Below are 24,118 nucleotides of genomic sequence, written 5' to 3'. Positions count from 1 at the left end.
AGGCTCTTCCTCCATTGTTCCCAAGTCCACTCTCTCTGCTCTTCCCTCGGCTTGACCCAGTCGAGGGCTGCCACGGAGATCTGCTAGGGATCTCCTGGCGATGGCTCTCGACTCGCTGCTTGGTCCAGTTGTGGTGGTTTCTTCTGTCACGATCGTCAGGGAGAGACCAAGGCGCAGCGTTGAATGCGTACATATTTATTAATAGAATGATCACACGATCAAAACAACGGACGATAACGTGATGTCTACGGTTTAACACAAACCAAACAAGAACAAGAAACCACAAACACAAAGTGAAAGACAGACAGTTAAATATGGCTCCCAATCAGAGACAACCAGCTGACACTCGTTGCCTCTGATTGGGAGTCACTCAGGCCAACATAGAAATACAAACATAGAATACACACCCTGGCTCAACATAACAGTGTCCCCAGAGCCAGGGCGTGACAGTCTGCAGTTGATAATGTTACTACATTTTCATGCTACGTTTGTAATATAGTGAATATATGCAGTAAATATTTCTTACAGTACGATCTGACTTTGGGCCGCTAAAGGAATGTTCCCCTGAGCTAGGGTAGCAAAATTCTGGTAACTTTCCAGGTTTTCCAGAAATCCTTATTGGAAGAATCCCTTTATCAGGAGGCAGTAAGCAATAATTCTGGAATCTTCCAACCGTGATTTTTTTGAAAACAAGGGAATTCTGGGGAAGTTACTGTAATTTTTGCAACCCTACTCTGAACTCTGTGTGGTGTTGCAGGGGGGGACTGTGGTGACAGAGAAGCAGGTGGATCCAGTACTGTTCGTTCTGCTGGGGCTGGTGGCGGGCCTCATCATCGTCCTGGCTGTCATGACAACATCTCTCGTCTGCACCCGCAGGAGGTAAGCTGAGACCTGGGCCCGTAAGTATAAAACGTCTCAGAGTAGAAGTGCTGATCTATGATCAGTTTTGTCCTTTCAGATTATAATCAGTGGTGTAAAGTACTTAAGTAAAAATACTTTAAAGTACTACTTCAGTAGTTTTTTTGGGGGTATCTGTACTTTACTTTACTATTTATATTTTTGACAACTTTTACTTTTACTCCACTACATTCCTAAAGAAAATAATGTACTTTTTTACTCCATACATCGTCCAAAAGTACTCCTTACATTTTGAATGCTTAGCAGGACAGGAAAATCGTCTAATTCACGCACGTATCAAGAGAACCTCCATGGACATCTCTACTGCCTATGATCTGGCGGACTCACTAAACACAAATGCTTTGTTTGTAAATTATATCTGACTGTTGAAGTGTGCCCCTGGCTATCCGTAAATTAAAAGAACAAGAAAATCGTGCCGTCTGGGTTGCTTACTTTAAGGAATTTGAAATGATTTATACTTTTACTTTTAATACTTAAGTATATTTAAAACCAAATACTTTTAGACTTTTACTAAAGTAGTATTTTACGGAGTCATTTTCTTTTAAGGTATCTTTACTTTTACTCAAGTATGACAATTGGGTACTTTTTTCACCACTGATTATATAATTAATAGTATTATATGGACAAGGGGACTGTCACGAAAACTGATGTGGATGCAGTGGTGGAGTCAAGCGCAGGACAAGGAGGCTAAGTCCAAAATGACTTTACTAGAATGGACAAAGTCAAAACAAAAGGCCTCTAAACCAAGGAGGCGAACGATTACGCACACACGCGTAAAACACTAAACATCGAACAAGACACCAATCGGACAGGCGGACAATTACACACAACTGCAAACAAACCAAAAGGGAAACTTATAGGTGACATAATCAATACTCAATACGAAACAGGTGCACACACAAGACCAGACCAAACAACTATCGAGAACATCCAGCGGTGGCAGCTAGTACTCCGGGGACGACGAACGCCGAAGCCTGCCCGAGCAAGGAGGAGGAGCAGCCTCGGCAGAATCCGTGACAGGGACCTGATCCTATATCAGCACTCTGACGTGTTTGATACGATTCACTTAATGGACCTAAGAAGACATTTGAGAAGTTCTTAAGAAATTTGGAGGGATTAGAATTTATGATCAATCTTATGAAATTCTTTGTAAGAACCCAATCAAAAGCAGGATCAATTCAGGTTAGTTAGTGATTAGTGTGGTGCTCAGTTGGTAGAGCATGACTACCAGGGTAGTGGGTTCGATTCCCAGGACCACCCATATGTAAAAAAAATTATGCACGCATGACAAAGTAGCTTTGGATAAAAATATAAATGCAACGTGCAACAATTTAAAAAAGATTTTACTGCGTTACAGTTCATTTAAGGAAATCAGTCAATTGAAATGAATTCGTTAGGCCCTAATCTATGGATTTCACATGCTTGGGATACAGATATGCATCTGTTGGTCACAGATATACCTTTTTAAAATGTAGGGGCGTGAATCAGAAAACCAGTCAGTATCTGGTGTGACCACAATTTGGATATTGGCGGGAACTGGAAAATGCCGCCTTACGTTGATCCAGAGCATCCCAAACTCAATGGGTGACACATCTGGTGAGTATGCAGGCCATGGAAGAACTGGGACATTTTCAACTTCCAGGAATTGTGTACAGATCCTTGCGACATGGGGCCGTGCATTATCATGCTGAAACATGATGTGATGGCGGTCGGATGAATGGCACGACAATGGGCCTCAGGATCTCGTCACGGTATCTCTGTGCATTCAAATTGTCAACAATAAAATGCAGCTGTGTTCATTGTCCGTAGCATATGCCTGCCCATACCATAACCCCACCGCCACCATGGGGCACTGTGTTCACAACTTTTACATCAGCAAACCGCTCGCCCACACGACGCCATCTGCCCGGTACAGTTGAAACCGGGATTCATCTGTGAAGAGCACACTTCTCCAGCGTGCCAGTGACCATCGAAGGTGAGCTACGATGCCAAACTGCAGTCAGGTCAAGACCTTGGTGAGGACGACGCGCACGCAGATTATCTTTTTCTTTACAGTTTCTGACAGTTTTTAGAAAGTCTTTTGGTTGTGCAAAACCCACAGTTCCATCAGCTGTCCAGGTGGCTGGTCTCAGACGATCCCGCAGGTGAAGAAGCCAGATGTGGAGGTCCTTGGCTGGCGTGGTTACATGTGGTCAGTGGTTGTGAGGCCGATTGGACTTACTGCCAAATTCTCTAAAATTATGTTGGAGGCGGCTTATGGTAGAGAAATTAACATCCAATTATCTGGCAACAGCTCTGGTGGACATTCCTGCAGTCAGCATGCAATTGCATCTGTGGCATTGTGTTATTTGACAAAACTGCACGTTTTAGAGTGGCCTTTTATTGTCCCCGTTCACAAGGTGCACCTGTGTAATGATCATGCTGTGCACAAAATTATAGAAATACGTTTTTTTTGTGCGTATGGAATATTTCTGGGATCTTTTATTTCAGCTCATGAAATGGGACCAACACTTTAACGTTTTTCAACCACTCCACATATTTCTTGTTAACAAACTATAGTTTTGGCAAGTCGGTTAGGACATCTACTTTGTGCATGACACAAGTAATTTTTCCAACCATTGTTTACAGAGAGATTATTTCACTTATAATTCACTCTATCACAATTCCAGTGGGTCAGAAGTTTACATACACTAAGTTGACTGTGCCTTTAAACAGCTTGGAAAATTCCAGAAAATAATGTCATGGCTTTAGAAGCTTCTGATAGGCTAATTGACATCATTGGAGTCAATTGGAGGTGTACCTGTGGGTGTATTTCAAGGCCTACCTTCAAACTCAGTGCCTCTTTGCTTGACATCATGGGAAAATCAAAAGAAATCAGCCAAGACCTCAGAAAAATAATTGTAGACCTCCACAAGTCTGGTTCATCCTTGGGAGCAATTTCCAAACGCCTGAAGGTACCGCGTTCATCTGTACAAACAATAGTACGCAAGTATAAACACCATGGGACCACGCAGCCGTCATACCGCTCAGGAAGGAGACGCGTTCTGTCTCCTAGAGATTAACGTACTTTGGTGCGAAAAGTGCAAATCAATCCCAGAACAACAGCAAAGGACCTTGTGAAGATGCTGGAGGAAACAGGTACAAAATTATCTATATCCACAGTAAAACAAGTCCTATATCGACATAACCTGAAAGCCGCTCAGCAAGGAAGAAGCCACTGCACCAAAACCGCCTGTCACGTCCGTCTATGAAATAGGACCAAAGCGCAGCGTTGGGAGTGAACATGGTATATTTATTAAATACTCACACGAGCAAAACAAACAAACAACGAATCCGTGACGTCTGTGGTACAACACGCACACACACGAACAAAATCCCACAACCCGAAAGGAAAACAGATAGATTAAATATGGCTCCCAATCAGAGACAAACAGCCGACAGCTGACACTCGTTTGCCTCTGATTGGGAGTCACACCGGCAAACATAGAAAATAAACCACCTAGAACACCCACCAGAGAAACCGAAAACATAGAATGAACACACCCTGGTTCAACATAATGAGTCCCCGAACCAGGGTGTGACAGTACCCCCCCCTAAAGGCGCGGACTGTGACCGCGCCTAAATACGAGCAAAACAGGGGAGGGCTGGGTGGGCATTCTTCCTCGGCGCGGCTCCGGCTCGGGCTTGATCCCCACTCCCTCTCCAACCCCCCAAAGTACTCCTGGTCCTGTCTAGCCCCGCTGGCCGGGCCGGACTGACGACACGCGCCCCTGGCTTGGTGCGTGGAGCAGGAATGGACCGGAATGGGCTGGCGACGCACACCACTGACTTGGTGCGGAGAGCAGGGACGAGCCGGACAGGGCTGACGAGACGCACCACAGACTTGGTGCGGGAAGCTTGGATGGGCCGGACTGGGCTGGCGACGCGCACCGTATCCCTGGTGCGAGTAGCCGGAACAGGCCGGGTCGGGCTGGCGGCAGCGCACCGTATCCTTGGTGCGAGTGGCCGGAACAGGCCGGGTCGGGCTGGCGACGCGCACCGTATCCCTGGTGCGAGTGGCCGGAACAGGCCGAGTCGGGCTGGCGACGCGCACCGTATCCCTGGTGCGAGTGGCCGGAACAGGCCGGGTCGGGCTGGCGACGCGCACCGTATCCCTGGTGCGAGTGGCCGGAACAGGCCGGGTCGGGCTGGCGACGCGCACCGTATCCTTGGTGCGAGTGGCCGGAACAGGCCGGACCGGGCTGGCGACGCGCACCACCGGCACGATGCGAGGAACAGGAACAGGCCGGCCCGTACTGGAGACACACACCACTGGCCCTACGCAGAGATCAGGAACGGGCCGGACCGGACTGGACACACACCCCAGTACCTCTCGCCGTGCCTCCACACTATCCCTCTCCTCTGTGACCAGTGGCCCCCTTAACCTGGCGGCCTCCTCTTCACACCCGCTGGACCGCTCCATCGCGGCCTCCTGCTGCCCCGTCGTCCACGTCGTGAGCCCCCCCCTAAAAAATTTCTGGGGGTCTTCCCAGGCCTCCAACATTCTCTCCCATCTCTCGCTCCTCTGTCTCCAACCCTCTTCACTCAGCTCCTCCATGGGCTTGACCCAATCGAAGCTGCCACGGAGATTTATTCGCGATGGCTCTTCGACACGCTGCTTGGTCTGGTCTTGGTGGGATTTTCTGTCACGTCCGTCTATGAAATAGGACCAAAGCGCAGCGTTGGGAGTGAACATGGTATATTTATTAAATACTCACACGAGCAAAACAAACAAACAACGAATCCGTGACGTCTGTGGTACAACACGCACACACACGAACAAAATCCCACAACCCGAAAGGAAAACAGATAGATTAAATATGGCTCCCAATCAGAGACAAACAGCCGACAGCTGACACTCGTTTGCCTCTGATTGGGAGTCACACCGGCAAACATAGAAAATAAACCACCTAGAACACCCACCAGAGAAACCGAAAACATAGAATGAACACACCCTGGTTCAACATAATGAGTCCCCGAACCAGGGTGTGACACCGCCATAAAAAAGCCACGGTTTGCAACTGCACATGGGGACAAAGATCGTACTTTTTGGAGAAATGTCCCCTGGTCTGATGAAACAAAAATAAAACTGTTTGGCCATAATGACCAATCGTTATGTTTGGAGGGAAAAGGGGGGATGCTTGCAAGCCGAAGAACACCATCCCAACCGTGAAGCACGGGGTGGCAGCATCATGCTGTGGGGGTGCTTTGCTGCAGGAGGGACTGGTGCACTTCACAAAATAGATAGCATCATGAGAAAGGAAAATTATGTGGATATATTGAAGCAACATCTCAAGACATCAGTCAGGAAGTTACAGCTTGGTCGGAAATGGGTCTTCCAAATGAACAATGACCCCAAGCATACTTCCAAAGTTGCGGCAAAATGGCTTAAGGACAACAAAGTCAAGGTATTGGAGTGGCCATCACAAAGCCCTGACCTCAATCCTATAGAAAATGTGTGGGCAGAACTGAAAAGCGTGTGCGAGCAAGGAGGCCTACAAACCTGACTCCGTTACACCAGCTCTGTCAGGAGGAATGGGCCAAAATTCACCCAACTTATTGTGGGAAGCTTGTGGAAGGCTACCCGAAACATTTGACCCAAGTTAAACAATTTAAAGGCAATGCTACCAAATACTAATTGAGTGTATGTAAACTTCTGACTCACTGGGAATGTGATGAAATAAATAAAAGCTGAAATAAATCATTCTCTCTACTATTATACTGACATTTCACATTCTTAAAATAAAGTGTTGATCCTAACTGACCTAAAACAGGGAATTTTTACTAGGATTAAATGTCAGGAATTGTGAAAAACTGAGTTTAAATCTATTTGGCTAAGGTGTATGTAAACTTCCGACTTCAACTGTAGGTTAAATAAGGATTTTTAAGCCTTGATACAATTGAGACATGGATTGTGTATGTGTGCCATTCAGAGGGTCAATGGGTAAGATAACATATTTAAGTGCCTTTAAACGGGGTATGGTAGTAAGTGCCAGGCACACCGGTTTGTGTCAAGAACTGCAACGCTGCTGGGTTTTTCACGCTCAACAGTTTCCTGTGTGTATCAAGAATGGTCCACCACCCAAAGGAAATCCAGCCTACATAACACAACTGTGGGACACATTGGAGTCAACATGGGCCAACATTTCTGTGGAACGCTTTCGACACCTTGTAGAGTCCATGCCCCTACGAATCGAAGCTGTTCTGAGGGCAAAAGGGGGTGCAACTCAATATTAGGAAGGTGTTCCTTTTGTCTGGTATACTCAGTGTCTATTAGGGTACAACCATGTCACTACAATGTGAATGGTAACTATGGTAACTATGGTAACTATGGTAACTATGGTCAGAAAAGTAGAAATCCACTCCATGGTATGCTGCTCCCAAAGTGTTTAATGAGAAAAGGGTAGCAGGTAACTAGTAGGGGTTAGTTAGTAGGGGTAACTAGTAGGGGTTAGTTAGTAGGGGTAACTAGTAGGGGTTAGTTAGTAGGGGTAACTAGTAGGGGTTACTTAGTAGGGGTAACTAGTAGGGAATAGTTAGAATGGATAGCTAGTAGGGGTTAGTTAGTATGGGTAACTATTTAGTATGAGTTAGTTAGTTAGAATGGGTACCTGGTATGGATGAGTTAGTATGGGTTAATTTGTATGGGTTAGTTAGTAATGGTAACTGGTATGGGTTAGTTAATGTGGGTAACTAGTATGTGTTATTGTGGGTAACTAGCATATGTTAGTATGGGTAACTAGTATGTGTTAGTTTGTATGGGTCAGTTAGTATGGGTAACTGGTATGGTTTAGTAAGTATGGGAAACTGGTAGGGGTTAGCTAGTATAGGTTAGTTCGTACTAAACATCTCCTGAGTGGCGCAGTGGTCTAAGGCACTGCATCGCAGTGCTAGCTGTGCCACTAGAGATCCTGGTTCGAATCCAGGCTCTGTCGTAGCCGGCCGCGACCGGGAGACCCATGGGGCGGCGCACAATTGGCCCAGCGTCGTCCAGGGTATGGGAGGAAATGGCCGGCAGGGGATGTAGCTCAGTTGGTAGAGCATGGCGTTTGCAACGCCAGGGTTGTGGGTTCGATAAAATAATGTATGTGCTAACTGTAAGTCGCTCTGGATAAGAGCGTCTGCTAAATGACTAAAATGTTAAATGTAAAATGTACGGGTAACTAACCTACGGACGGTAATATTTCACAGCTACAGAACGAAGCTGAAGGCAGCTAAAGCCATGAACTCAGCAGCCAAGGTGGTGACTGGTGGAGATGGGAAGAGTGGGCCTGTCGTTCCTGGAACCAACAAGTACACCATGGAGGGGCGAGTCCTGACTGGAACACATAGGCTGCATCCCAAATGACACCCTATTCCTTACATAGTGCACTAGTTCTGACTGGAACACATAGGCTGCATCCCAAATGACACCCTATTCCTTACATAGTGCACTAGTTCTGACTGGAACACATAGGCTGCATCCCAAATGACACCCTATTCCTTACATAGTGCACTAGTTCTGACTGGAACACATAGGCTGCATCCCAAATGACACCCTATTCCTTACATAGTGCACTAGTTCTGACTGGAACACATAGGCTGCATCCCAAATGACACCCTATTCCTTACATAGTGCACTAGTTCTGACTGGAACACATAGGGTGCATCCCAAATGACACCCTATTCCTTACATAGTGCACTAGTTCTGACTGGAACACATAGGGTGCATCCAACTACCTACAGGAAATGTACAGTATTGTATCACAAATGTAATTGTAACGTGTAAAGAAATGCATTCCACCCTGTCTCTGCTTGAAAAGCCTGTAAGGCTAGTTTGGAGTGCATGTTGGAAACACGTTATCAAGTCATTTCACATGTTAGAATTGCCAAGAGAATAGGGTAACGGTGTTGTCCCTGGGTGTGTGTCTAGGGGTAACGGTGTTGTCTCTGTCCCTGGGTGTGTGTCTAGGGGTAACGGTGTTGTCCCTGGGTGTGTGTCTAGGGGTAACGGTGTTGTCTCTGTCCCTGGGTGTGTGTCTAGGGGTAACGGTGTTGTCTCTGTCCCTGGGTGTGTGTCTAGGGGTAACGGTGTTGTCCCTGGGTGTGTGTCTAGGGGTAACGGTGTTGTCCCTGGGTGTGTGTCTAGGGTAACAGTGTTGTCTCTGTCCCTGGGTGTGTGTCTAGGGGTAACGGTGTTGTCTCTGTCCCTGGGTGTGTGTCTAGGGGTAACGGTGTTGTCCCTGGGTGTGTGTCTAGGGGTAACGGTGTTGTCTCTGTCCCTGGGTGTGTGTCTAGGGGTAACGGTGTTGTCCCTGGGTGTGTGTCTAGGGGTAACGGTGTTGTCCCTGGGTGTGTGTCTAGGGTAACAGTGTTGTCTCTGTCCCTGGGTGTGTGTCTAGGGGTAACGGTGTTGTCTCTGTCCCTGGGTGTGTGTCTAGGGGTAACGGTGTTGTCCCTGGGTGTGTGTCTAGGGGTAACGGTGTTGTCCCTGGGTGTGTGTCTAGGGGTAACGGTGTTGTCTCTGTCCCTGGGTGTGTGTCTAGGGGTAACGGTGTTGTCCCTGGGTGTGTGTCTAGGGGTAACGGTGTTGTCCCTGGGTGTGTGTCTAGGGGTAACGGTGTTGTCTCTGTCCCTGGGTGTGTGTCTAGGGGTAACGGTGTTGTCCCTGGGTGTGTGTCTAGGGGTAACGGTGTTGTCCCTGGGTGTGTGTCTAGGGGTAACGGTGTTGTCCCTGGGTGTGTGTCTAGGGGTAACGGTGTTGTCCCTGGGTGTGTGTCTAAGGGTAACGGTGTTGTCTCTGTCCCTGGGTGTGTGTCTAGGGGTAACGGTGTGGTGTCTGTCCCTGGGTGTGTGTCTAGGGGTAACGGTGTTGTCCCTGGGTGTGTGTCTAGGGGTAACGGTGTTGTCCCTGGGTGTGTGTCTAGGGTAACGGTGTTGTCTCTGTCCCTGGGTGTGTGTCTAGGGGTAACGGTGTTGTCTCTGTCCCTGGGTGTGTGTCTAGGGGTAACAGTGTGGTGTCTGTCCCTGGGTGTGTGTCTAGGGGTAACGGTGTGGTCTCTGTCCCTGGGTGTGTGTCTAGGGGTAACGGTGTTGTCTCTGTCCCTGGGTGTGTGTCTAGGGTAACGGTGTTGTCTCTGTCCCTGGGTGTGTGTCTAGGGGTAACGGTGTTGCCTCTGTCCCTAGGTGTGTGTCTAGGGGTAACAGTGTTGTCCCTGGGTGTGTGTCTAGGGGTAACGGTGTTGTCCCTGGGTGTGTGTCTAGGGTAACGGGGTTGTCTCTGTCCCTGGGTGTGTGTCTAGGATAACGGTGTTGTCTCTGTCCCTGGGTGTGTGTCTAGGGGTAACGGTGTTGTCTCTGTCCCTGGGTGTGTGTCTAGGGTAACGGTGTTGTCCCTGGGTGTGTGTCTAGGGGTAACGGTGTTGTCTCTGTCCCTGGGTGTGTGTCTAGGGGTAACGGTGTGGTCTCTGTCCCTGGGTGTGTGTCTAGGGGTAACGGTGTTGTCCCTGGGTGTGTGTCTAGGGTAATGGTGTTGTCCCTGGGTGTGTGTCTAGGGTAATGGTGTTGTCTCTGTCCCTGGGTGTGTGTCTAGGGTAACGGTGTTGTCCCTGTCCCTGGGTGTGTGTCTAGGGTAACGGTGTTGTCTCTGTCCCTGGGTGTGTGTCTAGGGGTAACGGTGTGGTCTCTGTCCCTGGGTGTGTGTCTAGGGGTAACGGTGTGGTCTCTGTCCCTGGGTGTGTGTCTAGGGGTAACAGTGTTGTCTCTGTCCCTGGGTGTGTGTCTAGGGGTAACGGTGTTGTCTCTGTCCCTGGGTGTGTGTCTAGGGGTAACGGTGTTGTCCCTGGGTGTGTGTCTAGGGGTAACGGTGTTGTCCCTGGGTGTGTGTCTAGGGTAACGGTGTGGTCTCTGTCCCTGGGTGTGTGTCTAGGGGTAACGGTGTTGTCCCTGTCCCTGGGTGTGTGTCTAGGGTAACGGTGTTGTCTCTGTCCCTGGGTGTGTGTCTAGGGGTAACGGTGTTGTCCCTGGGTGTGTGTCTAGGGGTAACGGTGTTGTCTCTGTCCCTAGGTGTGTGTCTAGGGGTAACGGTGTTGTCCCTGGGTGTGTGTCTAGGGTAACGGTGTTGTCTCTGTCCCTGGGTGTGTGTCTAGTGGTAACGGTGTTGTCCCTGGGTGTGTGTCTAGGGTAACGGTGTTGTCTCTGTCCCTGGGTGTGTGTCTAGGGGTAACGGTGTTGTCTCTGTCCCTGGGTGTGTGTCTAGGGGTAACGGTGTTGTCCCTGGGTGTGTGTCTAGGGTAACGGTGTTGTCTCTGTCCCTGGGTGTGTGTCTAGGGTAACAGTGTTGTCCCTGGGTGTGTGTCTAGGGTAACGGGGTTGTCTCTGTCCCTGGGTGTGTGTCTAGGGGTAACGGTTTTGTCTCTGTCCCTGGGTGTGTGTCTAGGGTAACAGTGTTGTCTCTGTCCCTGGGTGTGTGTCTAGGGTAACAGTGTTGTCTCTGTCCCTGGGTGTGTGTCTAGGGTAACAGTGTTGTCTCTGTCCCTGGGTGTGTGTCTAGGGTAATGGTGTTGTCTCTGTCCCTGGGTGTGTGTCTAGGGTAACGGTGTTGTCCCTGTCCCTGGGTGTGTGTCTAGGGTAACGGTGTTGTCTCTGTCCCTGGGTGTGTGTCTAGGGGTAACGGTGTTGTCTCTGTCCCTGGGTGTGTGTCTAGGGGTAACGGTGTTGTCTCTGTCCCTGGGTGTGTGTCTAGGGTAACGGTGTTGTCTCTGTCCCTGGGTGTGTGTCTAGGGGTAACGGTGTTGTCTCTGTCCCTGGGTGTGTGTCTAGGGTAACGGTGTTGTCTCTGTCCCTGGGTGTGTGTCTAGGGTAACAGTGTTGTCTCTGTCCCTGGGTGTGTGTCTAGGGTAACGGTGTTGTCTCTGTCCCTGGGTGTGTGTCTAGGGTAACGGTGTTGTCTCTGTCCCTGGGTGTGTGTCTAGGGGTAACGGTGTTGTCTCTGTCCCTGTATTTGTTTCTAGGGCTAACCCTGTGCTCAACCTAAACATCGACACAGCCACAGACCTGGGCTTCGACGAGGAAGGATCCAAACGCAGACAGAGTCAGGTAGAAAATATCTCAAAGTATTGAGTTATTACTGTTAACAAATAATGAAGATGTCATCATCATCATGGCCTCCCCCTTGTATATGGCTCTAATTTACTGAATTTCATTTTTTTAATTCAAGCCTCAATTCCTTGGACTGCAACATGGACATAGTCATGTCTGACAGGGATACAATGCCCATGATGGTAACGTTATAGTTATTATTATTATTATTATTACTATGTTATTATCATTATTCTGGATGGTCATGCCTGTCTCCTCCCTGTGTAGATGATCCAGGAGGAGGATGAGGAGGGGGGAGCAGATAATCCGTACAGCGAGCCTCTAGGTGAAGCCTTGGCCCAGCATGGCAGGAAGAAAGACAATGACAGCCCTAGTTTAACCTTCGCTAACCCTTCGCTCAGCACCACAGACCTGTGAGTGGCCGCCATTTTGGGTCAGTATGTGACTGCCATTTTTGGGGCAGAATCACTGACCAGTGACGGCCACTTTGGGGCAGTATTAGTGACCTTTTTGGGGGCAGTACCACTGAGCTGTGACGGCCATCTTGGGATCTAAGACTGACTGCGGGTCATAAAATGGACCACCAAAATGGACCTCCCTCCCCTCCTGGAAAAGGATGGATGCCAAACTCTGTGATAGAAAGACAATCTGTCTTTTGAAATTAAATCAAGCTCAATCAAATGTTTTTTTTTTTGGGTTGATCCACTTGTTTGCATGCTATTCTTTATTTTAAATTGAGGGAATATTTCCATGTAACCATTTATCACAACACATAGTGATCTTAGATCTGTCGGCTTGCTATTTTCTGCTACGGTATGTCACAAGTTAGCCAGGAGTTTGCTTTTGCCAAGACTCCCAATGTCCTCATGAATCCATTGAACAATATCAACCTAAAAGGATGGCAAAACCATTAACCTTTTTTGGATGAAAAGCAAAAGTAAACAATTTTCATTGTGAATCACTTCATTATTTTTCTAAATATGTAAAGATTTGATATTTTTAATACATTCTGCTTTGCGATGTCATGTTTTTTTATATACATTTAATTCTGCGTTTCCGTTATATTGAAACTAAGCAGTTGTATCTGGAATTCTGTGTTTGTTATCTAATCCAATTAACATAATAAAAAACTCCCCTCAAAATCCGTCTGTTTAAACTAGAGATATCAGTTGTTTTGCATGGGCTGCGTCTCAATCCACCACATCCGCCGATATCGCCCTTCCGCATCTGCGGTGAAAGGTGGCAGAGCGGTGTTTGTCAGACCATGAGACCGGTCTTCTAAAAATAAAACATCTGTAGTGTCAGGAACGGTTTGGAACAAAGTTCGACAAAGTATCATGACCACTCTATTGAAAGATGAGACTCTCACGAACAAGATGGCATTCTCCGATTTGCTCTAGGACACCCACAAGCCTCACAAAAGACTCTTCTGCGCCCAGATATCCAACTGATTACTTGTTGTTTATGTTAGTTCAAAAGTAGCCAGTTGTAGGGTGTCGCCCCAGGGGAGACGGGTGATTGGACCGCAGAGGGAGCAACCCATATTTTTACATTGTTTATAAGTATATGCTGGGGGCACAGGAAAGCAGAGCAGCCATTAGAATTCGAGGACACTGCTCTCCAGACCCTGCAAGTCTGTAACTCATGCTGAAAGCTGGTGATATGAATAAAACTTATGATCAAAGGTTCAGTATGAGCGGACTCTTTGTTTGACAGCAATAACCACCAGCATCCCACTTCGGACACGAGAGACGACACTGGGAAAGGTACTTTCTTGTATACTGGAGCATCAGAGTGGAATGAGTTGCCTCTGCCCATAAAACACGACATCCTCTCTGGGCAACTGTTTGATGTCTTCTGTGCCCATATGAATGACCCCTATGATGATGATATAGATAGTTCTTCTTCTTAGTCTTTTGTTTTATTATCATACCGTGTTCAACCGTGTTCCGTCTTGCCCAGCCATCTTGTTTCAAGACGACCACAATGGAAATAAGTCCAAAGACATTATTGTGTGTTATCCTCAATGATTTTACTCGTGCATGTACGGCTTTTTCAAGTTTTTATGTGTGCTTGTTTTTTTTGTTTTTTTTATGGTTGAATTATTAAACTAAATTAAAAACTAAACAGAAGGTCCCCGGTACCAGTTTAAAAAATGAATGGAAGTGTATATATATATGGAGATACTGTAGTTTAGTGCCTAAAATAAGGGGATAAATACATGTCAAAAAATATATATAGTTTGCTGATCTTCCTGATCTCTCAGATATTGGACAGACACTTCAGAACAAACTTCCTTTAGATTTTCTTGGGGACTATCTGTTGCTCCATGTAATTAATCTGATATTCAATGCATTTCTATTGGCTAGTAGTAGTAATGCCAAATTCAATGTTGCATCCAATAACGAAAAAAATGTATACCTTAAGGGGTCTTAAAATTCCAAATCAAATAGCTAAATGATCCTAGGTATGACCATCTTAAAACAATTCCATATGTTAGCTTAGACAGAGCTTACACTCTGGAGGGTTAACTGAAACACATGGAAATGTACATAGTCTTACATCACAATCAACAAGATAACTATCACAAAATGTGATTATCACTGTAGCTGGCAATGCATACATTTAGCCATAAGGAATTATTACTTTTAAAAATTACTTTGATTGTAAAATTGCCATTGAACATATCTTTCGAAAAGTAACATTTGCACAATAACACAGAGATAATGCAATTAAGGCAATAACTGAAATGAGCACTTTGCACCAAATATACAATCACAACATAACAACCATCATTTAGGGTCTCTATAAAGAAAACAGGTTAAAGACCACATAAAAAAAAGGCTATCCATATTTTTCCAAAAGCCAAAGAAGAACGTTTTTAAAGTGACATGTTGTCATGTTTCCTTCTTGAATCTTCTGACACAATCCTCGCTGACGTTCATGACAAAGTTCCTCTGATAATGCGGTAAAGTTGCACACAAGGTCCAACCAAAACTTGACTTCCATTTTTAACCCAACCCCTCTTAATCTGAGAGGTGTGGGGGGGGTGCCACATTGGGTGCCCGGGGGCTGTTGTTGGGGGTCAACTGCCTTGCTAAAGGGCAGAATTACAGATTTTTTTCAAACTAGCAACCTTCCGGTTACTGGCCCAACGCTCTAACCGCTAGGCTACATGTAGTTAGCCTACTGTCCAGTGGGTGAGGAAAGGGAATTGAGATAATGTAGTTAGCCTTCAGTCCAGTGGGTGAGGAAAGGTGGTTTTGGATGATGTTCCTGCAGTGTCACTCAGTGGAATGAGCTCGGGAGCAACAGTTGGGCGGCTGCATGTTCTTCAACAGCAAACGGAAAGGATTCCTCCGGCGCCTGCCTCTCTTCCCGTCCCGCTCGCCTCTCTTCCTGGCAGAGCCCTTACCTGACAATCCCTGGGTGGCCCCAGAGGCTGGAGGAGGGGTGGAGGGCAGGGGCATGGCGGTTGGGTTGAGGGGAGGAGGGGTAGGGGGAGGCAGGGGCATGGCGGTTGGGTTGAGGGGAGGAGGGGTAGGGGGAGGCAGGGGCATGGCGGTTGGGTTGAGGGGAGGAGGGTGAGGCAGGGGCATGGCGGTTGGGTTGAGGGGAGGGGGGGGAAGGAGGGGCATGGCGGTTGGGTTGAGGGGAGGAGGGGGAGGCAGGGCAGGGGAGGGATGCTTCCTGAGCTTCCCAACCTGTTTCTCCAGGTGTTTCTGTATGGCTGAGCCCAGGACAGCTACCTCTACTACTGCCCCATACACCTCCCACGTCATCCCCTTCTCGTCCCACCGTACCTCCTGCACCACCTCGTCCAACCTCTCCTCTTCCTTTGTCTGCTCCTCACCCTCCTTTACCTCCTCCTTTGCTTTTGCTTCAGTTTTCTCTTCTGTTCTCCCCCCGTTCTTCTCGTTCGTACTCTCCTCCACCTTTCTCTCCTCTTTCCTCTCCTCCCCCTCTCTCCCGCTGAGCTCTGGGAAGGCTGCGGGGGCGGTGGGGGCCGTTTTTGGAGTCATGGGTGCCGTGGAGACAGAACGGAACTCCACCTGCCGGCCCACCTGCAGCTCAGCGTCCTTAGTCTCCGCCCCCTTCCTCCTAGAGGATGCTGGGAAGAGGAAGGTGTCGGCGCCGGCCCCCTGGGGTGGGGTCATGGGGCTGGTGGCTACAGAGTGATGCTGAACCACCTCCAGACTCCTAGAGGATGCTGGGAAGAGGAAGGCGTCAGCTCCGACCCCCTGAGGTGGGGTCATGGGGCTGGTGGCTACAGAGTGATGCTGAACCACCTCCAGACTCCTAGAGGATGCTGGGAAGAGGAAGGCGTCGGCGCCGACCCCCTGAGGTGGGGTCATGGGGCTGGTGGCTACAGAGTGATGCTGAACCACCTCCAGACTCCTAGAGGATGCTGGGAAGGGGAAGGCGTCGGCGCCGACCCCCTGAGGTGGGGGTCATGGGGCTGGTGGCTACAGAGTGATGCTGAACCACCTCCAGACTCCTAGAGGATGCTGGGAAGGGGAAGGCGTCGGCGCCGACCCCCTGAGGTGGGGTCATGGGGCTGGTGGCTACAGAGTGATGCTGAACCACCTCCAGATTCCTAGAGGATGCTGGGAAGGGGAAGGCGTCGGCGCCGGCCCCCCTGGGGTGGGGTCATGGGGCTGGTGGCTACAGAGTGATGCTGAACCACCTCCAGACTCCTAGAGGATGCTGGGAAGAGGAAGGTGTCAGCGCCCGACCCCCCTGGGGTGGGGTCATGGGGCTGGTGGCTACAGAGTGATGCTGAACCACCTCCAGACTCCTAGAGGATGCTGGGAAGAGGAAGGCGTCAGCGCCGACCCCCTGGGTCATCATGTGCTGCTGCTGCCGAGACAGGGAGGCAGGGACTGGAGGGCCAACTAGAGGGCGCTGGAACTGTTCTGTCTGGTTGGGTTGGGGAGTTCCACTCCTGTCCACTAGGCTGCGCTGTTCTGTCTGGTTGGGTTGGGGAGTTCCACTCCTGTCCACTAGGCTGCGCTGTTCTGTCTGGTTGGTTTGCTCCTCACTAAAGCAGAGCTTCGCTTCCTCTCCTATTTGTTCAGGGTGCTTGTTTTTAGTCAGGGATTGTGGTGATGTCTTCTGCTTTGTGTCTGTTTGAATGTCTTCACCGGAAGGAGGGAGAGAATCTTCCGGTCTGTTTCCGTGTGAGCGTAGGTTCATGACGGTCCCTGTGGTTTTGGGTTGAACTGTGTCGTCACTCCTCCCATCGTCCAGGCTGTTTTGGGGCACCGGAGGAACGACTTTCACCCCCTCACTGTTGTCTACCTCCACAGACCCCTCAGATCCCTCAGACTCAGTGGAGTGAATAAATGACATCATCTCCTCCCTTCTCTCCTCCTCCTCCTCTTCTTCCTCCTCCTCTTCTTCCTCAACTCCGACGCTGTCATGCTGGGTCACCAGAATGGTGATCTCTTGATCGACAGCGTCCCCAGTCGCCCCATGTTGCCCTCTCCTTTTAACCGACACTGGTTCCGGTTCATCAGCGTGGTTGTGACAGAGTCTTTCAGTCTGAGGGTCTGAGTAAGCGGAGCTATCTAGAGGCATGTTGGACTGAGACTTTGTCTCTTCAGCCACCTCCTCGTTCGGAGCGCTACATTTCAGTACGGGGGCTAACACCAGACGAGGAGTAACTACAACAGGCTCTGACTCACATTTAGTTGTAGTTTCCCTCTCGTCCCTCCCCTCTTTCTCCTTCCTGTCCTCCCCTTCTCTCCTGCTGAGCTCTGGGAAGGCAGCGGGGACGGTGGGGCTGTTGGGGTTTTTTGGAGTCATGGGTGCCGTGGCGACAGAGCGGAACTCCACCTGGCGGCCCAACTGCAGCTCTGCATCCTTAGTCTCCGCACCCGGCCCCCTACAGGATGCTGGGAAGATGAAAGCCCCGGCGCCAGCCCCCTGGGGTGGGGTCATTGGGCTGGTGGCTACAGAGTGGTGTTGAACCACCTCCAGACTCCTAGAAGATGCTGGGAAGAGGAAGGCGTCGGCGCTGGCCCCCTGGGGTGGGGTCATGGGGCTGGTGGCTACAGAGTGATGCTGAACCACCTCCAGACTCCTAGAGGATGCTGGGAAGAGGAAGGCCCCGGCGCCAGCCCCCTGAGGTGGGGTCATGGGGCTGGTGGCTACAGAGTGATGCTGAACCACGTCCAGACTCCTAGAGGATGCTGGGAAGAGGAAGGCGTCGGCGCTGGCCCCCTGGGGTGGGGTCATGGGGCTGGTGGCTACAGAGTGATGCTGAACCACCTCCAGACTCCTAGAGGATGCTGGGAAGGGGAAGGCGTCGGCGCCGGCCCCCTGAGGTGGGGTCATGGGGCTGGTGGCTACAGAGTGATGCTGAACCACCTCCAGACTCCTAGAGGATGCTGGGAAGGGGAAGGCGTCGGCGCCAGCCCCCTGTAGTGGGGTCATGGGGCTGGTGGCTACAGAGTGATGCTGAGCCACCTCCAGACTCCTAGAGGATGCTGGGAAGAGGAAGGCCCCGGCGCCAGCCCCCTGGGGTGGGGTCATGGGGCTAGTGGCTACAGAGTGATGCTGAGCCACCTCCAGACTAACCTGGGTCATCATGTGCTGTCTCTCTGTCTCTCTCTCCTCCTCTGTCTCTCTCTCCTGCTCTGTCTCTCTCTCCTCCTCTGTCTCTCTCTCCTTCTCTGTCTCTCTCTCCTTCTCTGTCTCTCTCTCCTCCTCTGTCTCTCTCTCCTTCTCTGTCTCTCTCTTCTCCTCTGTCTCTCTCTCCTTCTCTGTCTCTCTCTCCTCTGTCTCTCTCTCCTTCTCTGTCTCTCTCTCCTCCTCTGTCTCTCTCTCCTCCTCTGTCTCTCTCTCTCTTCTCTGTCTCTCTCTTCTCCTCTGTCTCTCTCTCTCTCCTCTGTCTCTCTCTTCTCCTCTGTCTCTCTCTCCTCCTCTGTCTCTCTCTCCTTCTCTGTCTCTCTCTTCTCCTCTGTCTCTCTCTCCTTCTCTGTCTCTCTCTCCTTCTCTGTCTCTCTCTCCTTCTCTGTCTCTCTCTCCTTCTCTGTCTCTCTCTCCTCTGTCTCTCTCTCCTTCTCTGTCTCTCTCTCCTTCTCTGTCTCTCTCTTCTCTGTCTCTCTCTCCTTCTCTGTCTCTCTCTCCTCCTCTGTCTCTCTCTCCTCCTCTGTCTCTCTCTTCTCCTCTGTCTCTCTCTCCTCCTCTGTCTCTCTCCTCTTCTCTGTCTCTCTCTTCTCCTCTGTCTCTCTCTCCTTCTCTGTCCCTCTCTCCTCCTCTGTCTCTCTCCTCTTCTCTGTCTCTCTCTCCTCCTCTGTCTCTCTCTCCTCCTCTGTCTCTCTCTCCTTCTCTGTCTCTCTCTCCTCCTCTGTCTCTCTCTCCTCCTCTGTCTCTCTCTCCTTCTCTGTCTCTCTCTCCTTCTCTGTCTCTCTCTCCTTCTCTGTCTCTCTCTCCTCCTCTGTCTCTCTCTCCTCCTCTGTCTCTCTCTTCTCCTCTGTCTCTCTCCTCTTCTCTGTCTCTCTCTCCTCCTCTGTCTCTCTCTCCTCCTCTGTCTCTCTCTCCTTCTCTGTCTCTCTCTCCTCCTCTGTCTCTCTCTCCTCCTCTGTCTCTCTCTCCTTCTCTGTCTCTCTCTCCTTCTCTGTCTCTCTCTCCTCCTCTGTCTCTCTCTCCTCCTCTGTCTCTCTCTTCTCCTCTGTCTCTCTCTTCTCCTCTGTCTCTCGCACCTTTTTATTTGTTTTATCCTTCTCTTTCTCTCTCTCTTTGTCTTTATTTATCTCTTTACCTAACTCTTTCTCTTTCTCTCTCTCTCCATCTTTCTTTCTGACATCCTCTTTCCCTCTCTTCTCAACTTTCTCTCTCTCCTCCTCCTTCTCCAGGGAGTATTCTGTGTCTGAAGCCTCACACCGTGGGTGGTGGTTATTCAGATATTTTGGGGGTAAGTAGGAGTCCTCCTCTGTTGCATGGTCCTGTACTGAGGGGAGTATCACAACAGTGGGCATTTCAAACTCAGCACGCCCTGTGACCTGAGTGTTTTCCACCACAGGGTGCGAGTCCAGCTGAACTGCAACATCACCTGAGTCCACTGCTGTAATAGCTGTGATAGGTATGATAGTTGTGTCTCTGTGCTCCAACGACTCCCCGTCCACCCCCACACCAATCATAGTGTGCATGTGAGGTTTTGGCTGGCAGTCTTGATTGACAGACTGGTGACTGGTGTCCATACGAGGCTCCTCAGGGGCAGTGGTGATGTCAGAGGTTCCGGTGCACACAGGTGTGATGTCAGAGGTTCCTGTGCACACAGAGATGATATCAGAGGATTATGTGCACACAGAGGTGATGTAGGAAAATCTACAGCAGGACAGTGATGCTCTACGGATACCATTTCAGCTTTAAAGCATTTGAATCAAGATACCATTTCAGCTTTAAAGCATGTGAATCAAGATACCATTTCAGCTTTAAAGCATTTGAATCAAGATACCATTTCAGCTTTAAAGCATGTGAATCAAGATACCATTTCAGCTTTAAAGCATTTGAATCAAGATACCATTTCAGCTTTAAAGCATTTGAATCAAGATACCATTTCAGCTTTAAAGCATGTGAATCAAGATACCATTTCAGCTTTAAAGCATGTGAATCAAGATACCATTTCAGCTTTAAAGCATTTGAGTCAAGATACCATTTCAGCTTTAAAGCATTTGACTCAATAAGTCTCCCAAGTGGCGCAGTGGTCTAAGGCACTGCATCGCAGTGCTAGCTGTGCCACTAGAGATCCTGGTTCGAATCCAGGCTCTGTCGTAGCCGGCCACGACCGGGAGACCCATGGGGCGGCGCACAATTGGCCCAGCGTCGTCCAGGGTAGGGGAGGGAATGGCCGGCAGGGATGTAGAGCATGGCGTTTGCAACGTCAGGGTTGTGGGTTCGATTCCCACCGGGGGCCAGTATGGAAAATAAAAAGATAATGTAAGTTGCTCTGGATAAGAGCGTCTGCTAAATGACTAAAATGTAAAAATGTAAATGAATCAAGATACCATTTCAGCTTTAAAGCATGTGAATCAAGATACCATTTCAGCTCTAAGGCATTGAATCAAGATGCCATTTCAGCTTTAAAGCATGTGACTCAAGATACCATTTCAGCTCTAAGGCATTGAATCAAGATGCCATTTCAACTTTAAGGCATGTGATTAAAGATACCATTCAGCTCTAAGGCATTGAATCAAGATACCATTTCTGCTTTAAGGCATGTGATTAAAGATACCATTTCAGCTCTACGGCATTGAATCAAGATACCATTTCAGCTCTAAAGCATGTGAATCAAGATGCCATTTCAGCTTTAAGGCATTGAATCAAGATATCACACCCTGATCTGTTTCACCTGTCTTTGTGATTGTCTCCACCCCCCTCCAGGTGTCGCCCATCTTCCCCATTATCCCCAGTGTATTTATACCTGTGTTCTCTGTTTGTCTGTTGCCAGTTCGTCTTGTCAAGCCTACCAGTGTTTTTCCCCTTGCGCCTGTCTTTCTCAAGTTCCTGTTTTCCCGGTTTTGACCATTCTGCCTGCCCTGACCCTGAGCCTGCCTGCCATTCTGTACCTTGTCACACCACCCTGGATTATTGACCTCTGCCTGCCCTGACCCTGAGACTGCCTGCCGTCCTGTACCTTGTCACACCACCCTGGATTATTGACCTCTGCCTGCCCTGACCCTGAGCCTGCCTGCCTTTCTGTACCTTGTCACACCACCCTGGATTATTGACCTCTGCCTGCCCTGACCCTGAGCCTGCCTGCCGTTCTGTACCTTTTGGACTCTGATCTGGATTACTGATCTCTGCCTGCCCTTGACCTGTCGTTTGCCAGCCCCCTGTTTTTGTAATAAACTATTGTTACTTCGATACTGTCTGCATCTGGGTCTTCTCCTGAAACGTGATACAAGATGCCATTTCAGCTTTAAAGGGCGACTGCACTTCATGATTTGGCCTCGTTTTTAGATTTGGTTAATTAAGAAATGCTAGTGGCCATGACTGAATTCAAACATGAGTTGGTTTCAGGGTGTGGTTTGATGTGTTGTTGTTTTTTTCTTGTGTGTGTTCGCAGGTGGGAAAAGTTAGCCAAATTATTTAGCCAATTACCTTCAGCTGGCTGGTGTGCTACTGTGGCAAAATTGGTTTGACTTTGGATAGCCTATCTCCACGGCTAGTTAGGGACCATCATTAAATTACACAATGTAAATGAGACAATATTTTCATGTTTCACACCTTTTTAGTCTTATTAAATGCTTTCAATATTTGTATATTCATTTCTACAATTTATAGTTGGTTTGATGTTTTTAAGTCATTGAAATTTGGAGCTGTTGGAATTTTAACATTGTCCCATGTGCATTGTATGATTTACCAATGGTCCTTAACTATCCCCATAGGGATATCCAAAGTCAACTCAAATTTACCAGAAGGCGTTACGATTGGGTCCCGTATAGCTGCACTCAGAATTGATGATTCTTGTGTGCTGCAAGCTGTGGGAAGAATTGAAACAAACCCAACCTTAATTTACGTTGTGATGCAGTCACGACCACATGTCTCACAAAGACTGACTTGACCAAAATTATCATATTTACACTTTGTAGTTAAATTTGACAATAGAATAAATGTTTCTGACTCATAGCGATGCCACATAAGCTGTTTTCTAAATGAGAAGTTGGTTTTTTTTAGAGGCAGTTGCTCTTTAAGGCATGTGATTCAAGATACCATTTCAGCTTTAAGGCATGTGATTCAAGATACCATTTCAGCTTTAAGGCATGTGATTCAAGATATCATTTCAGCTTTAAGGCATGTGATTCAAGATACCATTTCAGCTTTAAGGCATGTGATTCAAGATATCATTTCAGCTTTAAGGCATGTGATTCAAGATATCATTTCAGCTTTAAGGCATGTGATTCAAGATATCATTTCAGCTTTAAGGCATGTGATTCAAGATACCATTTCAGCTTTAAGGCATGTGATTCAAGATACCATTTCAGCTTTAAGGCATGTGATTCAAGATATCATTTCAGCTTTAAGGCATGTGATTCAAGATACCATTTCAGCTTTAAGGCATGTGATTCAAGATACCATTTCAGCTTTAAGGCATGTGATTCAAGATACCATTTCAGCTTTAAGGCATGTGATTCAAGATATCATTTCAGCTTTAAGGCATGTGATTCAAGTTCCCTTTCCGTCAGTCAACTTTGGTATAACATACTATGGGGAGTCGCACTCTCGTGACTTCGGTTGAAGGATCTACAATCACTCCTGACAAGGCCAATGAAATCCTCAGGATTGATTCCTTCAATATTCAGCCCTTCACCTTGGTGTGAACAGGAACGATTCACGCTACTGAAACAAACAATTGGAAAACGTTGCGCCAACTAAACTCTCCCATAGGGGTCGAGCGTGCTCACCCCCTTGACGTTGTGTGCTGAAGGTTGCACTTGTTCTCATAAGTTTTCTAATCACAAACAATGAGTTATTCTTCAATTTGCTGGTGCAATGATTAAGATGGCTGAGAAAACAACCGAGACGGCGATGACTAAGCCGGGTTCGGGGTCGAGATCATGCCCCCAGTCATGCGGTTATAGCATTTTTCTATGTGTAGTTTGTCTCGGCTTGGAGCACATTCAGGCGGCCTTCGCTTGAACCAGTCCCTGTGCGCAATGCCACGTACTGCGTACTTTTTGTCTGTTTTGCTAATCCAGCTTGCTGCAGGGCGCTCTCTAAGCAGCGTCTCTCCCCCTGGATTGTGGAGGCTATCTCCCTGGCATATATCGCAGCAAGGGTCAAGGGTTACCTAGTGGTGTACGCCCCCTCTCCACCAGGGGTCTGGCAGCGTCTTGGCCGTTGCTTAAAGGGTTGACTGTAGGAGATATTTGTGCTGCGGAGAGTTGGGCATCACCACACACTTTCTCAAGGTCTTATGGCTTGGACGTCACTGCTTTCAGTGTAGCCCACAGTGTGTTTACTGCTGGGACGGGGGGAAAGTCACTAGGCAGCACGCCGTGTGTGCAGTACCCAGACTGCTGCATCTGGCGGGGTCAGGTCTGGGTGGTCTGCCATGGGTCATTTCATTTAG

At 48.6% G+C, this 24,118-nt stretch overlaps 1 long non-coding RNA gene across 1 annotated transcript; it reads left to right on the top strand.

Moving 5' to 3' along the window:
- Positions 1-12,017: 12,017 nt before the first annotated feature.
- Positions 12,018-12,951, top strand: LOC123489693. Its single transcript, XR_006660600.1, has 3 exons — positions 12,018-12,033; positions 12,155-12,218; positions 12,304-12,951. It is a non-coding gene; the product is annotated as an uncharacterized LOC123489693 (long non-coding RNA).
- Positions 12,952-24,118: the final 11,167 nt, after the last annotated feature.

The sequence above is a fragment of the Coregonus clupeaformis genome, unplaced genomic scaffold (genome assembly GCF_020615455.1).
Source record: "Coregonus clupeaformis isolate EN_2021a unplaced genomic scaffold, ASM2061545v1 scaf3196, whole genome shotgun sequence".
Taxonomy (NCBI): Eukaryota; Metazoa; Chordata; class Actinopteri; order Salmoniformes; family Salmonidae; genus Coregonus; species Coregonus clupeaformis.
This window is presented reverse-complemented; position numbering and strand designations above follow the sequence as displayed.